At 38.1% G+C, this 15,760-nt stretch overlaps 1 pseudogene; it reads right to left on the reverse strand.

The window, feature by feature from the left end:
* Nucleotides 1–66: 66 nt before the first annotated feature.
* Nucleotides 67–7,571, reverse strand: LOC148291216 (uncharacterized; annotated as a pseudogene).
* Between the last annotated feature and the right edge of the window lie 8,189 nt (nt 7,572–15,760).

Consider the following 15,760-nt stretch of genomic DNA (forward strand, 5'->3'; position numbering starts at 1 on the left):
TAGTGAATGCATCATTTGTAGTGTTTCCAAAAAGATAGATGCATCAAATTTAGCTAGGCCATATCCTCAAGCATTGTCACTAAGCAACTGCTCAACAAACACTTTCTTGATATCATCATCCAAAGACATGAACATAGATATATTTTGTGGCTTCTCCAAAATGAGTTTTAGTGCTGCATTTTGATCTAAAGGAGAAAATCTCATTTTCTTGAGTTCTTTGGCAATATCAGATCTATCTTCATTACCTTTGTAGGGGCTTTTTCGTTCTAGCAGCTTGACGAATGGGCCTGGGCTGCTGTAAAGAGCAAATGGCTGGAATCGCCCCTTGTGTCTGAGTTCGAGAATCAAACCCCAAGTGCGCTTCGAAAGGGTAGCGGAGCCTTAAGAAACATCTTGGTTATCTTCACCAACAAAAAAGACAATTGCTTGCAGATAAATATTTAGGCTTGGCATGAGAAGCTTGTGGCATGGGAGCTGTGCATTCGTGAGTTTAGCATGAGAGAGAGAAGGCTTGGGTTTCCTATGAGAAACATAGGCTCGAAGTAAGGGGAAGAGAGAGTTTTTGGGAGGATTTATTGAGGAGAGAGAGGAAGAGATGAGGCAGAGGAACGGGTGGCTTGAGCAAGTTTTCAGCAGCTTGACGAAAGTTCTGTCAAGTATTGGAACAGTTCTACCAAGAGGGAAAATGGGGAAGAAGGATGAATAGTGCACGAAATTGCTAGGTTTTGAAGATGAGAGGGAAGCTTGCTCTCTGGATATGTGTTATGAGAGAGAGAGCGAGGAAGAAGATGAAAGCATGGGTGGCTTTAGCATATTTCCAGCAGCTTGACGAAAGCTTCGTCAAGCTCCTGGGCGATTTGACATAAGAGAAAATGGGAAGCAATGGAAGAACAAGGCTTGAAATCGGAGGGTTCCAGAGATGAGAGATGACGCTTACTCTCTCTGCATGTGGGTTTTGAGAGAGAGAAAGGAGGAAGATGGAAGAATAAAGCATGAAATTGAAGGATTCCTGTTAAGCTCATAATTTCATACATATACATGCCCAAATTTACTTACTTCTTTTGCTTAGTTTCCTATAATTTTGAGTTATTTGCCTCCCTTTGTGTGTTTTGTAGGCCAAAAGAGCAAGAGAGCATAATTCATGCAATTCAAGCATGTTAAGGCCTAATTTGGATGAAGGGAAGAAGAGCTTAAAGACAAACTCATTTTTGCTACAGCCCCCTGCCAGTCCAGTTCCGTAGGTCATATTGCAAGCTTTGTTTCAGCAACCTACACAGCTCGGATGAGGCAGCATTCTTCATGAAAGTTGTTCCAATGGGTGTATACTATAACATATCCAAAATTCAGCCCCATTGGATAAATATGGAGTCTGTCACCTAGCAAACACAGACCCATGTTCAGGATGAATTTTTGTCAGCGAGCAAAACGAGTTAACAATTTGTTTTGGCCTTAACTTCTTCATCCGAGCTTGGATTGGGCCAATACTTGTGTGGTTGGATCAGACACATTCTGAACTTCAATTTGGAGTGCTTAAAGTGGTCATTTGCTTAAGAGAAGCCCAATTTGTAGGAGGAGTTGTGTCTCCTGAGGGTTTAACAGATACGATACCCACAAACGTTTTACTGACTCTACAAAACAAAGTAGTTAGAAAACTTAATAGATTTGTTAGCCCTTAAGCAAAACAAAACAAAACAAAATACAAAAACGTTAACCTTCCAACCGGACAAAAATGTTAAACTTCATAGACATGGCTCAACAAGGAACAAAACAAGCACTAAGGAAGTTCTAAACATTATTCAAGTGCTACCACAATTATGCTCTTTTGGCCTTTTGGCCTACAAAACACACAAAGGGAGGCAAATAACTCAAAATTATAGGAAACTAAGCAAAAGAAGTAAGTAAATTTGGGCATGTATATGTATGAAATTATGAGCTTAACAGATTGGCATGTACACTTGGCTCGAGCTTGTATGCTTGGATGCTTGGCATTGGCATGTACGCTTGGCTTGGGCTTGTATGCTTGGATGCTTGGCATTGGCATGTGTTGGAAGGATGTTTGAAATATGGCAGGTGCTGGAAAATGTTTTGTTTGGCATGGAATAGGTGCTGGAAATTCTCCGCTTATGGAGTAGGTGCTGGAAGAACGTGACTTAGCTTGGCATGATTAGCTTGGATTTGCTATGAGGACGTGGATAATCTAATGGTTGAGTTGAATCAAGATATAACTTGATCTGGCATGGGGGTTCGCTCTTCCGGCATCATGAATATAGAGCTTGTGTTATTTTCCAGGAGCATCTCATACAGTGCATCATTATCTTCCATGTTTTGCTTGGCTTGAATCTTGGTTATTGGGGTTTTGGAATTGCTGGTGGTGCTTATTGCAATGAATTCCTTCCTTAGCCCCCAAGTGCACCATAATCATCATAAAAGATTTGATTAGCATGAGGTGCAAAAACTCTTGCAGCGTGGCCTTCTGAGTATTTGTTTGGGACATTGCATGGCGTGATGAACTTAGGATATCCCTTTGTTGCAATGGTGAAAATTTGACATGATAGCATGGCTTCCTCCCTGTGCTTCCAGCAGCTAGAACTGCCACGTTCTAACATTGTCATTTTTATGATGACTGTATTGCTTGAAAAGCTTGATATTGTGATATCTGGTTTGGTTTGCTTGAAACGTTTGTACCAAGTGAAATGCTTGAGTTGCATGGCTTGTGTGGATTGATTCACAAATGCTTGTATTGATGCATGGTGGGTTGAAGAAGAGATACGAGCTTGAGAGAGCATAAGAGAGCGGGGCACGTCATCTCCTTGACTGGCTTGGCCTTCACATGGGCAAAATTGTGTTGCCCCTTGCTTTTGAATTTTTTATTTGCAAGTGGCTGCTCTCTTTTCCTTTCATTTGGCATGGCATACTTTATTTTTTTATTTTCTCTCACTCTTCTTTCTTCTTCTTCTTCAAGACCCAAACCCGTGGGTATTGTTCATTGGTATAGAAGTCAGATTTTTGAAGCTCAGATCAGAAAACTTCCTTGATGAAAGTTGTTCATCTGCTCGAGTACTATAGCTTCTAAAATTTGTAGAATTTGTAGAATTTTTCTGAAGCCTCAAAGCTGGTCTGTAACTTCTGTGTTCATCCATGGCTGGTGAGTTTTTGCAGATTCTGCTTCTACACGTGTCTTTAACTTATGATGCTTGGATGATTGCACTTCCTTCACAAAATTTGCTCGAAATTATGTTGTTTATAACATATCCAAAATTGAGGATCATCCACCCATTCTAGTGTTCTCTACCTCCATTCTTCTGAAGCATGTTCATGAGTTAATGTTGATGCCTTTGTTGCATGCTTGTTTTCTATGCTTGAATGCTTGAGTTCCTCTGTATTTCCCAGAATTTGTGAACTAGAAATCGAATTCGGAGGTTGAGCTTCTGGTTTAGGATTCTAGCTTGGTGATAAAAAAGAGTCATACAAGCTCACTTGGGTATGCATGCCAAGTGTTTGTCAAAATATCTCAAAGTAGCTTGCTAGCTGTTTTTGGAACTTTTGAAATGTTTCTTTTCGAATCTGAGTTGGAGCTTTTGAGACATAAAAATGGACTTCTCAATGGTTATGTTGGAATTGGTATTGCGTCACTTGAAGAAAAAATGAATTTTTGGTGGAATTTCAAAGTAAGGGTTAAGCTGCTGGAGCTGTGCAGTTCTTGTTGCATGGGCTGTTTTAGGAGTCTGTTTGACATGCTTCCCTAGCTCGAAATGCAACGAAATTTTGGGGAAATGAAGCTTGATATGTCTAGTTCTAATCTAGAAAGTTTGGGATTTGTTGGTTGCAAGCTTGATTTATAGTGAGTTTCTAAAAGTGGGATGTTCTAGCTAGAATGGTTGGAAAGCTTTTGTATAAGTTTTGCTTGGCATGCTGCTTTTTGTTGAGAATTTGGCATGTCCTTTCTGTTGGCATTGAGTGCTGATATGAGTATTGCTAGAGCATGTTCTTGAGCAATATCGTCGTGAGAGCAAGATGTTGAAAGGTATTGTCGTAAGAGCATGAGTTCTTCAATTTTCTTGAAATGCCCGAATTGCTTGAAATGCTTGAATGAAATGAAATTTCTTGGCATGTGGATTGGTATCATGCCCTGTGAATTTTGTCAAATACTTGATAGATGAGTTTGCTTGCACTTTGAGAAAATTATGCTTCCAGAGCCTCCCCTTGTGTATGAGTACCTTTCCAGCATCTGATTTTGGCTAACATATTCTCTTGTTTAGAAGCTCTAGAGCATGAGAAAGCATGAGAAGTCTAATTTTCTAGGATTTTGATAGCATGAAAGTGAGCTTTGGTTGCTTGCAACTTGTCTTTGGAAAATAAATATGCTTCAATAGTGATTATGCTTCCGGCACCCCATTTCTGTGTATGAGTTCCCTTCCGGCACCTGATCTGGTGAATGTACTCTCTTGTTTCTTTTTCAAGCTTGATTGAGAGGTCCCAAAGCATGAGGAATGCCATCTTCTTACTAATTTACTGGGAACTTGATAGAATAAAGGTGAGTTTTTGGTTACTTTCACAGATGTAATGAGTTTGTTGAATTGTTGCAAGGATAAATTGAGCTTTGGGGGTTAAGGAGCATATACACTAGCATGATGTTTGAAATAGGGCAGGGGCTAAGAAGATTTGAAATAAAGAAAGTGCCAGAAATTCTTTGCTTGTAGAGTAGGAGCTGGAAGAATGTAAGAAAATATGCTTCTGGCACCTCTGCTTTTTTTTTTTTTCACGAATACCTCTCCAGCATTTGTATCTTTTTTTAAGACTTGATTTAGAGGTTCCAAAGCATGAGAAGAACAAACTAGTCGTTGAGGTCACCTCAAGTGTTCTTTTAGAGGTGCAATGAGGTTGTTTAATTGTTGTAAGGATGGATTGAAATCGGGTAGAGGCTAAGAAGGTTTGAAAATAAGGCAAGTGGTGGAAACAGTGATGAATGAATGTATATAGCTTGGACTTCGTTGAAGATGTGAATAATGTTGAATCACAGCTCTCGGAACCGAGGCATAGCTTGGTTTAGCATGAGAAACTTTGAAGTGCTTGTGCTTGACTCTTTTTTTTTTCAATTGGCAGGAAGCCCCCAAGTCATTTGGAACTGAATTTTGACTCCTCTTTTTTTTTTGCAGATTTGCTTGGCAAGAAGCCCCCAAGTATTTTGGAGTTTGCATGTGTAGTTCGCTTCAATGGCATGAATGATGGATTTGCCTAAGCCCCCAGCCCTTGTACAAGATCTGTTTTGCTTGAGAATGGAGATCTAAGACACAAGAAAAAAAAAAAACACATGTCAGTCACCCATGTTATGCTTGTTCTGCAAAGTAGATAGCCAACAAAAGGAAAAAAAAGAAAAAGAAAGAGGGAATGTTCTTATCTCTTTATTCTCTCTGATTTTTTTTGCTTATAGCCTTCTTCTTCGGAGGCGTTGGTGAACATAACGGCCTGATCCCCAGCAGAGTCGCCAATTTATGTAGGGGTCTTTTTCTTCCGGCAGTTACTACGGGCCTGGGCTGCCGTAAATAGCAAAATGGATGAAATTGCCCCTTGAGTCTGAGTTCAGAGATCAAGCCCCAAGAACGTCTCGAAAGGGTAGTGAAGCCTTAGGAAACTTCTTGGTTACCTTCACCAACGAAATTAACAACAGCTTACAGATAAATTCTTGGCTTGGCATGAGAAGCTTGTGGCATGGGAGCAAAGTTGCCATGAGTTTAGCACTAAAGAGAAAATTAAGTGTTCCTAGGGGAAAGATGGGGTATTAAGGTAGGAGAGAAAGGGTTTTGCAGAGAGGTTTGGTTGAGAATGAGGGAAAGCGAGAAGAAGATGGCTTGAGTGCTTTTTCCGGCAGCTTGACAGAGACTCTGTCAAGTGTCAGAACAGCCTGCCAAGAGGGAAAACTAAGGAAAAAGGATGGGCTGAGCACGAAATTGCTGGATTTTTGGAGTAAGAGAGGAAGCTTGCTCTCTGGTTGTGGTTGATGCTTGTTGGGTAGAAGAGGCCCCCTTTTATAGCTGCTGGAAGCTGACATTTTCCAAGAAACCCTAATGCTTCCTATCCACTTTGGCCAAATCTCTCCCTTCCTTTCTTCTCTCCTCCCTTGACTTTTCCCATCTTGGTGAAATTTCCTCAGTCTATTTGCACAAAATCAGGGATTTTTGGAGCTCAAGGCCCTTTCCCGCAGCTGCCACAGGGAGGATGCCCACTTTCAGCTACCTTTCTTCCTTCTTTTCTCCCTTGTTCTATGGCTAGATCTGAAAGGGAGAAAGAAATGGGTATGCACGCTGGTTTGAAAGGTGTTTTGCTCAAGCATCCTTTGGTTTTTTGGATGGCTTGTGTTGGGATTTGTCTTTGGCCATGTGCTGGAGGTTCCCAGCAGCCCACTCACATGGGTAGCTTTGGTTTTCTCGTTGTTTTTTGTTTCCAGCTAAGTGCTGGAGAGATGACAGATATTTTCCTTGGTTACTTGGGCCTCTCTAAGGTGATGGGTTAGTTTGTCAAAATAAATGGGCTACCCTTAAGTGTTGGGTCATCTTGATTGAGGCAATGGGTCATTCTTGGTTGGAGTAATGGGCTATTTTCTGGTTGGGCTATTTTGGTTGGGGTAATGGGCTATTTCGGTTGGGCTTTTTGGTTGGGATATTTTCTCTTTGTGCTCACCCACATGTTTGGGCCTAAGAAATGGGCATGAGTTCCGAGGCTCCCAAGCAACCCCGGGACTTCCATTTCTTGGCCCATCAATGGGCCTCATGTCAACTTATTACTATCCATACCACAACTCACTCAAGCAAGCCCCAGGCATCTTGCGTGGCTTGGGCCCACTTAAGCTTGTAGCGTGGCGTGTTGCTTATTTGCTTGGCGTGGCATGTGTGCAAGGGCATATGACGAACTTTCGCGTGCCCAAATTGGGTTTCTTCTCGATAAGGTATAGCATTGGGCCGAGATTATATTTGGGCCTAGCCTTGGATTTTTTGGGCCTCAACAACCTTTTATTATAACTTTAGTCACCATTTGCATCCTTTTCCCATATGCTTCAAACAATTTCTCCAATACAATCACAATTTTCTCTTCATCACTTGAGCTTGCAGCTCTTTTCCTTGTATTTTGACTGTTCATGGATTGGCTTCCTTCTTTGTTTAAAGACATAGGAGATGCATCTTCCTAGACACAATTATCACTAGCATTAACTTCATTATTTCTTTGCTCTTCCATCATGTCAGCAGGGACTTCAGCTCCTTGTTCGTTAGCATGATCCTTTCCAAAGATATTGGAAAGTCTATCAAACAAAGGAAATGGTTTGCTCCTCCATTTAGCTACTTCCTTGTGGTGCTATGATACAACAAAACACCACTTAGCTTATTTTCAATATGTAAAAAAAGTAACAAAAGCAAGTTTAAAATCTACACTCATCAAACCCACTTGACATCTTTATGTAAGAAAAATAGCAAAAATAAGTAATCATGTACCTGCACATAAGTCTCCCATGCATCATTACTGTCAACCTCAACACACTTTTTTATATCATTCCAAGCAAATCCACTTGTATTTATCATGTTATAGACTATACAATATTGCTTTTTCCACTTCTTCAATTTTGATTCAATATGAGGACATGCCTTTAACCCAAATCAGGACATTTAGGGCCCGTTTGGTAATGTTTTCAGAGAGCATTTTCCGAGAATGTTTTCATAAAATGAAGACGAGAAAATGAAAACGCATTTTTAGAGAACAAAAACGCGTATGGTAGCTTAGTTAAAAACTGTTTTCAGAGAACAAAAACAGTGAAAACGCGTCTGGCAGTAATATGTAAAAATGACGAAAACAGTGAATATGCGTTCGGTAGGAGGATTTTATTTTATTTTTTAAACTAACATTTTCATACATTTATGTATGTAATTAGTCCAACTCCTTTTTTTATTATGCACACCAAACGTGTTTTTCTCATTTCACCTATTTTACTAAAATCAAAGAGCTTGAATTAAATTAGATTTAAGAAAAAGTGATATATCTATGCATTTGGCTTAGTTTAAATTAGTGAATTGAAACATTCATTGACTTCCATGACATCATTATCCAAGTTAATATCTTAAGCAATGGCGGAACCAGGAATTTTTCTAGGGGTAGGCTAATTTTTTTTTTCTTGGCTTCTTTCTGTCATGCTTCAAATTGTCTAGATTTTTTTTGGGGGGGGGCGAGCTAAAGCCCGAAAACAGCTAATTAAATTTTAGAAACCCAAAAAAAATAATGAAATCGAACAAGTTCATCTTTTTCCAAACACTAACACAAGTACGACCAAACTCCCCCCCCCCCCCCCCCCCCCAACAAAAAACAAAATCAGTAGAAATAAAAATGGAAGCCAATTAATTAGCAAACAAACAGACAATACAAAATTGAGAGAAGTAGAGTTGTTTTCTAACACCAACCAGTGATGTTATCTTTGCCTATATTTCTCTGTTTCGAAGACCTCTGGTTTTTGGGGTGAAACCAAAAAAAGGTTGCTAGTGTCGTTCCAGACAAATTGGCCACAGAGAAACCACACTGAAAGAAGGAGGAAGAAGAAAATTGGCGGAGAGCAGAGCCGGTTCATTTATTTTGAGCTATCAGATGAGAGGAAAAAGAAGAAAAAAAAAGAAAAAAGAAAAAAGAGGAGAGAAACAGAGAGGAGAGAAGGAAATAAGGAGAAGAATACACCGGAAGCTTGGGAGCTACAGCCACAAAAATATACTAGAAGCTTGGGAGTTGCAGCCCGCAGGAGACATGGAGTAATGGGACTTACAAAAGGAATGTGATTTTCCTTATTTTAATCCTTATGTCAGCCATGAAATATGTTTTTTACAAATCTTTTTTGTCCGGTCTTGTTCCTTGGGTGATTAGACAAAAAACAATGTAATATGATTGGCTAAGTTGTGGGCTAAAATTTATTTGTAGTGCATTTGTTAACACATTTAAGTAGAAGATGAAAATCAGCACTAGGCTAGGGCCCAGCCAAGCCCCTCTTTAGTTCCACCCTTGATCTTAAGTACCTATGACTAAATGTGTCTAGTCACACAAGTTTCTAGACCAAATGTTACAAAAACTTGTTCATTGCCGAAAAAAAAAATACATAAAATTACAATAACATAATCAAGAGCCTTGGGTGAAATCACGCCACAAATCTTGTGCAATCTTATCTCTAATGTTGGTCATTTGTGCAATATTTTCCGGAGACATATCTAAATTTGGTATAGCCATATCTTCACCCTCAACAATCATGTCTTCTACTTGAAACTCTTTGAACAACCTATCACGACGTGCTTCTCTTCGAATAAAATTATGTAACACACAACATGCAATAGGGATACGTCGTTGCCTACGTGGAGGATAATTGGGCATCAATTTCAAAATTGGAAAACGAGCTTTCAACACACCAAAACACCGCTCAATTATATTACGTAATGAAGAATGCCTATAATTGAATAATTATGTAGGACCTCTTGGTGCTCGGCGCGGTCCCCTATAATCACGCAAATGATATCTCTCACCTCGGTAAGGTGCCAAGAATCCAGACATATTTGTATATCCAGCATCCACAACATAGTAATATCCTCTTAATTAATTCGTTATTTGCATGTGATAATAATGTTAGTAATAATTTCAATTTAATTTTCTATATTTATTCATACCTTCCTCTGGAAAAGGAAATTTCATTTTTTCCTTGAATCCAAATTTCATTTTTGTCTGAGTTGGAGCTGCCTAGCTGGTGCCATGGGATGAAAGAGCTTAAGAAGGAGCTGTCATTGCCATGAAAGACCAAGCTGCTGGTTTTGCTAAGCTGGAGAAGAAGACTGCACAGAGGAGGTATAGCTCATCTTTCTAAATAGACCTAGGATTTGTTGAGCTTGCTAGTGTTTCTTTGTAAGAATCTTTTTGCTTAGTGGATTGCCTGGTCGGTTGATGACCCCCAGTTTTTCCCAATTGTGGGTTTCTGGGTGAACAATTTCTGGTTTGCATCTTTGTAATTTTCTGGGTTTGTGTTCTTGACAGTTGACTAGTCATCACATGATGTTCACATATTTTCTGGATTTGTGTTCTTGATAGTTGACTAGTCATCGCATGATGTTCATGCATTTTTGGGTTTGTGTTCTTACGGTTGACTAGTCATCACTATCTGCTGTGTGCTGTTTATTTGATTATGATGTGTTCTTGATAGTTGACTAGTCATCGCATGATGTTCGTGCGTTTCTGGGTTTGTGTTCTTGCAGTTGACTAGCCATCACTATCTGATGTGTGCTATTTATTTGATTATGATGTTTTCACACACTTTCACCATAGTTGTTGCTAGCACAGGGGATGCCTAGATTGACGGGTCCTTCTGAGTGTCTAGGTTGTCACTAGTAATCTTCTAGACTTGCTGGTACAAATTGTTATGCTCTATGTATGTGTTCTTCGTTATGGTTTCTCATGACTAGCAGTTGACTAGTCATAAGTATATTTGGTCAAGGATTAAAGTGTGTGAAGATCACTGTGTCTACTTGAATAGCATTTAAATTTACCCCTCGTCACCTGTGTACCAATTTCAAAAACAACTCTCATTATACATGCAATGCAAACACCATTAGGTATGGTATATATGGGAGTACCAAGCATGATTGGCAAGAAAAAGAAACATAAGAAAAATATTCATAATAATGTTACTCAAAAGAGTAAATGATAAATTCCTTATGACTTATGAGAAATATGAAAACGAGTTTGACCTTCACAAATAATATAAAGAAAAAAACTTCAGGTTGTAAGTGAACTACATAAGTTCCAACTATCTCTCAATAAATAAATTAACGAAGAAACACAATTACAGTCCAAAGAAGCGATCTTTTAGAAAAATTGGGCTACTTTCGCAAAGAGCAAGCTTTACTTTTCTTCCTTTTGCAATGTTTGAAAGCAAAATGCTCATATATATCAATTTCCGCAAGAAGAATATTAATGGCCTGATGATCTTTTTGCAAAGTTCACAAGCACTACAAATTAAATGGGAAAGAGTAAAGCCCTAATACTTAAGTTCCCCTCTCTTTCTGCCTAAAAAGAAAAAAGGAAAAAAAAAATCAAATGACGGGTGCTCATAAATTCAAAAAACAAACAACAAATTCTTTAAGAATGCTGCATCGCTAGTTCTATCTTTCTTTTTCTTTCTCCCTCTTTCTCGCACATGTGAATTTGTTATTGTTTTAATATAAGAAATAAAATTCTTAATGAAAAGAAGAAAACTACAAGAAAGATGGACAAGGTTTACAAAGCAATCAGTCTTACTTTCAAGTTTCAATAAATAGAGCTCACATTACATTAACTTATATCCCCCCCAATCGAGATGAATTACACTATGTTAGATAGAGATGCCCATAGAAAGGCTACAATTTAAATATATCCCACACCTTCTTTATCACAAATAAAACCCATTATGTACTTTCAAATAATCTGCAAAGAAGCCAACGTTGGTAATCGCCTTTTTGTTGGTATCCACATAATTCTCCATAGGAAAGAAATAACAACTTCTAGCACAAAACACACCAAGTAATTGTCTTTGATAGGAAACAAAGATTTTCTTAAACAAGTCAGAAAGTACAAAGAACTAAAGAATTTTCCCTAAAGAGCCTACAATCCCAACTTATCCTTCCTACAAAAGAAACTCCACAGAAAGCATAAAACAAACACTAATCCTCCTTTGTGTAATCTTTTAGAAGAAATTTATTTGATTAATTGGAATCAAACAATTAAACAGCTCTCCTAACTTCTTACTTTCAAAAGGTGCAACAACCCAAGGCCTCGTCCAAAAGTCTACTTTGAAGTTGACTTCTGAATTTCTAAGCTTTCTTAAATACCCAATTGCAAATTAATTGCAATTAACATCGAGTATATATATGTCGCTGCAGTAGATATGGATTCTACGGAAATTAGAGAAGAAAAGAAGAAAAAAAAACAGAGAAAAGGAAGGAGAGATTCAGAGCACACAGTCAAAATTGTTGAGGACAATCGATGTAATTTGCAAAAATCAAAGAGGTGGAAGAAGAAATAAGAGAGGTATATCTACTACAAAAAAGGCAAAAGACGACGGGAATTCACCGTCGTGAATTTGGTTTTCAAACCGTCGTAAAATCGATCGACGTCTTTTGCAAAGTAAAACCACGACGCGAAATCACCGTCGTTGTTATAACAAACAACGTCATTAACAACCAAACAACCGACGTCTGTATACTGAAAAATGAACCAAAAAATTGTCTTGGAGAAGAATAGACGACCTATTTTATACAACCTCCGTCGTGTAAAAGAATACAATACGTCTTTAAATAAATAAAATATGACGTTATTAAATCATACGACGTCCAATGTATTTATATAACCGTCGTGCAATAGTAATGCCACTTCGTTTTTTACATTAATATTGACGTGGAAATAGCGGTTAGGGTAAATCACCGTCGTTGTTATAACAAATAACGTCATTTACAAAAAAAACCGACGTCTGTACACTGAAAAATGAACCAAAAAATTGTCATGGAGAAGAATAGACGACTTATTTTATACAACATTCGTCGTGTAAAAGAAAACACTACGTCTTTAAATAAATAAAATATGACGTTATTAAATCATACGACGTCGAATATATTTATATAACCGTCGTGAAATAGTATTGTTACTTCACTTTTTCCATTAATATTGACGTGGAAATAGCGGTTAAGGTAAATCACCGTCGTTGTTATAATAAACAACGTCATTTACAAAAACAACCGACGTCTGTATACTGAAAAATGAACCAAAAAATTTTCATTTAGAAGAATAGACGACCTATTTTATACAAACGCAGTCGTGTGTATGTATATACTACGTCTTTAAATAAATAAAATACGACGTTATTAATATTTACTACGTCTTATATATTTACATAACCGACGTGGAAAATATGTTAGGCTCATGACTTACGACATATTTATTTCTATAAACGACGTAGTATGTGATATACAACGTCGTGATCATGTAAAAGACAGCCGTGTTTCTCTATTTATACGTCGTCTTTAGTAAAATAATAGTCGTCTAATCCATCCAAGACGTCGTATTTTGTAACGTTCAGGTTCGATATCTGTCCTTTTAGACGTCGGTATTATTGTACTGAAGTCATGTTATTTGTAATTACATGTCGGCTCTTTATCCTTCTCCGACGTGATATCGTTAATAACTGTTTCACAATAACGTCGTCTTTTTTCACTTTTAGTTCGCTTTTAGACGTCGGTTAATTCAATGCCGTCGTTGAATGCTCCAAAACGTCATTTTTGATTGACAATTTTATGGCAACAGACGTCTGTTTTTCACAGTTTTATAAGGACCGTCGTTTTATAATACTGAACCAGTATTTTATGTACTGATTGTTTTGTGTCCAAAACCTGCATAATGAAAGTGAAGAAAACACATTACAATTTATTGCAAAATTAATGTCATACAGTAGTGCTGTTTAGGGCATAAATAATTTCATAAATTACAAGAGCATCATTCAATCCATATATCTTCACACCCATCTCGAATATTTTGACTCCCAAACTCACCCACTAGTTCATCAAATGTGTCAACATTTGGCATCCCTCTAGTAAATGGCTCACACTCAATTCTCACATCACCTAAGACATCATCACCAATAACATCATCATTATATTCTCTATTAGGCGCTGATAACACTACCGACCAACCATGATGCATCGGGTCGTCAACAAAAAATACTTGTTTGACTTGAGAAGCCAAAACAAATTGGTCATTCCTATGTCCAATTTTACTCAAATCTACAAGGGTAAATCCAAGTTCGTCGACTACAAGGCCGGAAGTACTATCTATCCAATCGCACCTAAAGACTGGGATTGTAAACTTTTGGTAGTCAAGGTCCCAAATTTCTTGAATGACACCATAAAAACCCATATTTGAGAGAATTGGGTTTTTATCCTTGGCACTAGCAACTTGCATGGTATGTGCAAGTAAATAAACTCCACTATTTTGAACTGTCCGCACATCATCTTGTGCCTTGATGTTAAATTTAACACCTTTAATAAGATAGCTCCTATATAATGGCACTGCCATGTTTGGACCAGCTGCTAGCCACCTTAAATTTTCTGATACCCCATGATTGCCTCCCTCATCAAGTTCACTTTGAACCTGCAAATTAATCATATCTTAATTCAATCTAACATAGAAAGAAGAAAATTAAAAGTCCAATATGTTATTGAATAACATATACCTTGAAGTGTAGCCATTGAATGAAAGTGCTATTGTGCTTATCTTGCAGCCACTTTGTTCTCTTTCTAAATTTTGGATAAGCGGCCTTGATGTGGATCATATGTTCCCTACATGACACGAAAAATTCAAGCATTACGGTCCCAAACATATAAGATAAACATAAGGAATAATTTAAAATGGAAACTTAAGGAATAAAACTCATACTCGATATAAGGTAGAACTTCCTCCGTATTCTCCAAGACATATAGATGTGCTTGGTTCAACAGGTCCCGATCAACTAAGCTCACTGTGCAACCTGATAATGGCTTTGAAACTCCTATCTTCTGACTTGATGGCACTCCAATTGTACTAATATCAGATAAATGTTCAGTGCAATATTCTACAGCTTCTTCAGCTATATAACGCTCCGCAATGCAACCTTCGGGATGAGTACGGTTCTGAACATACCCCTTTAGAACTTTCATATATCTTTCGAACGGATACATCCATCTAAAATAAACTGGCCCACATAGACGAACTTCTCTAACAAGATGTACTACTAGATGAACCATGATATCGAAGAATGAAGGTGGAAAGTATTTTTCAAGCAAACACAAAGTAACTACTACATCTTCTTCCAACTTATCTAGCTTGGAAACATCAACCATCTTTGCACATATAGCATTGAAGAAGAAGCACAAACGAGTTATTGCATACCTTGCAGGCTTCTCCAAAACAGAATGAATTGCCACAGGGAGCAATTGCTGCATTAAGGTATGACAATCATGTGATTTAAGGCCAAGAAGTCTTGAATCTTGTAAAGATACAAGATTTTTTATATTTGAAGAATAACCTTCAGGGACCTTCATACCATAGAAAGAATTGCAAACCGCTCTCTTCTCTGCTCTTGACAAATTCCAAGGCCCTGGAGGCAAATGAGTACTTCTTTCTCCATACTCGGGTTGCAAATCAGTTTTGACCCCCATGTTCAATAAATCTAACCGAGCAGCAATCCCATCTTTATTTTTTCCAGGGATCTCCAGCAATGTACCAATGATACTATCACAAACATTCTTCTCAATGTGCATAACATCGAGGACATGCCTCACTGGAAGGTATTTCCAATACTCAAGATCAAAGAATTTTGACTTCTTCTTCCAACAAATTCTGTCACCATCATTTTCACCTCCACCTCCCCCTTTTTTCGATCCCCATATGTAATTAATATCTTCAACCATATGCAGCACTTCTTCTCCCCTTAATGGCTCCAAAGGCGTGTCATATTCAGGTTTCCCATTAAAAGCTGCACGTTGCCTTCTATATGGATGATTAATTGGTAACCATTTTCTATGCCCAATGTAACAAATTTTGTGGCCATTTTTCAACCTATGACTAGGTGTATCATCACCGCATATTGGACAAGCTTTATATCCTTTAACAACACAACCAGATAAGTTTCCATAGGCGGGAAAATCATTAATGGTCCACAGTAATGCAGCTCTGAGTGTAAAATATTCTC

This window comes from Prunus avium, chromosome 8 (genome assembly GCF_965620075.1).
Source record: "Prunus avium chromosome 8, drPruAviu1.hap1.1, whole genome shotgun sequence".
NCBI lineage: Eukaryota > Viridiplantae > Streptophyta > Magnoliopsida > Rosales > Rosaceae > Prunus > Prunus avium.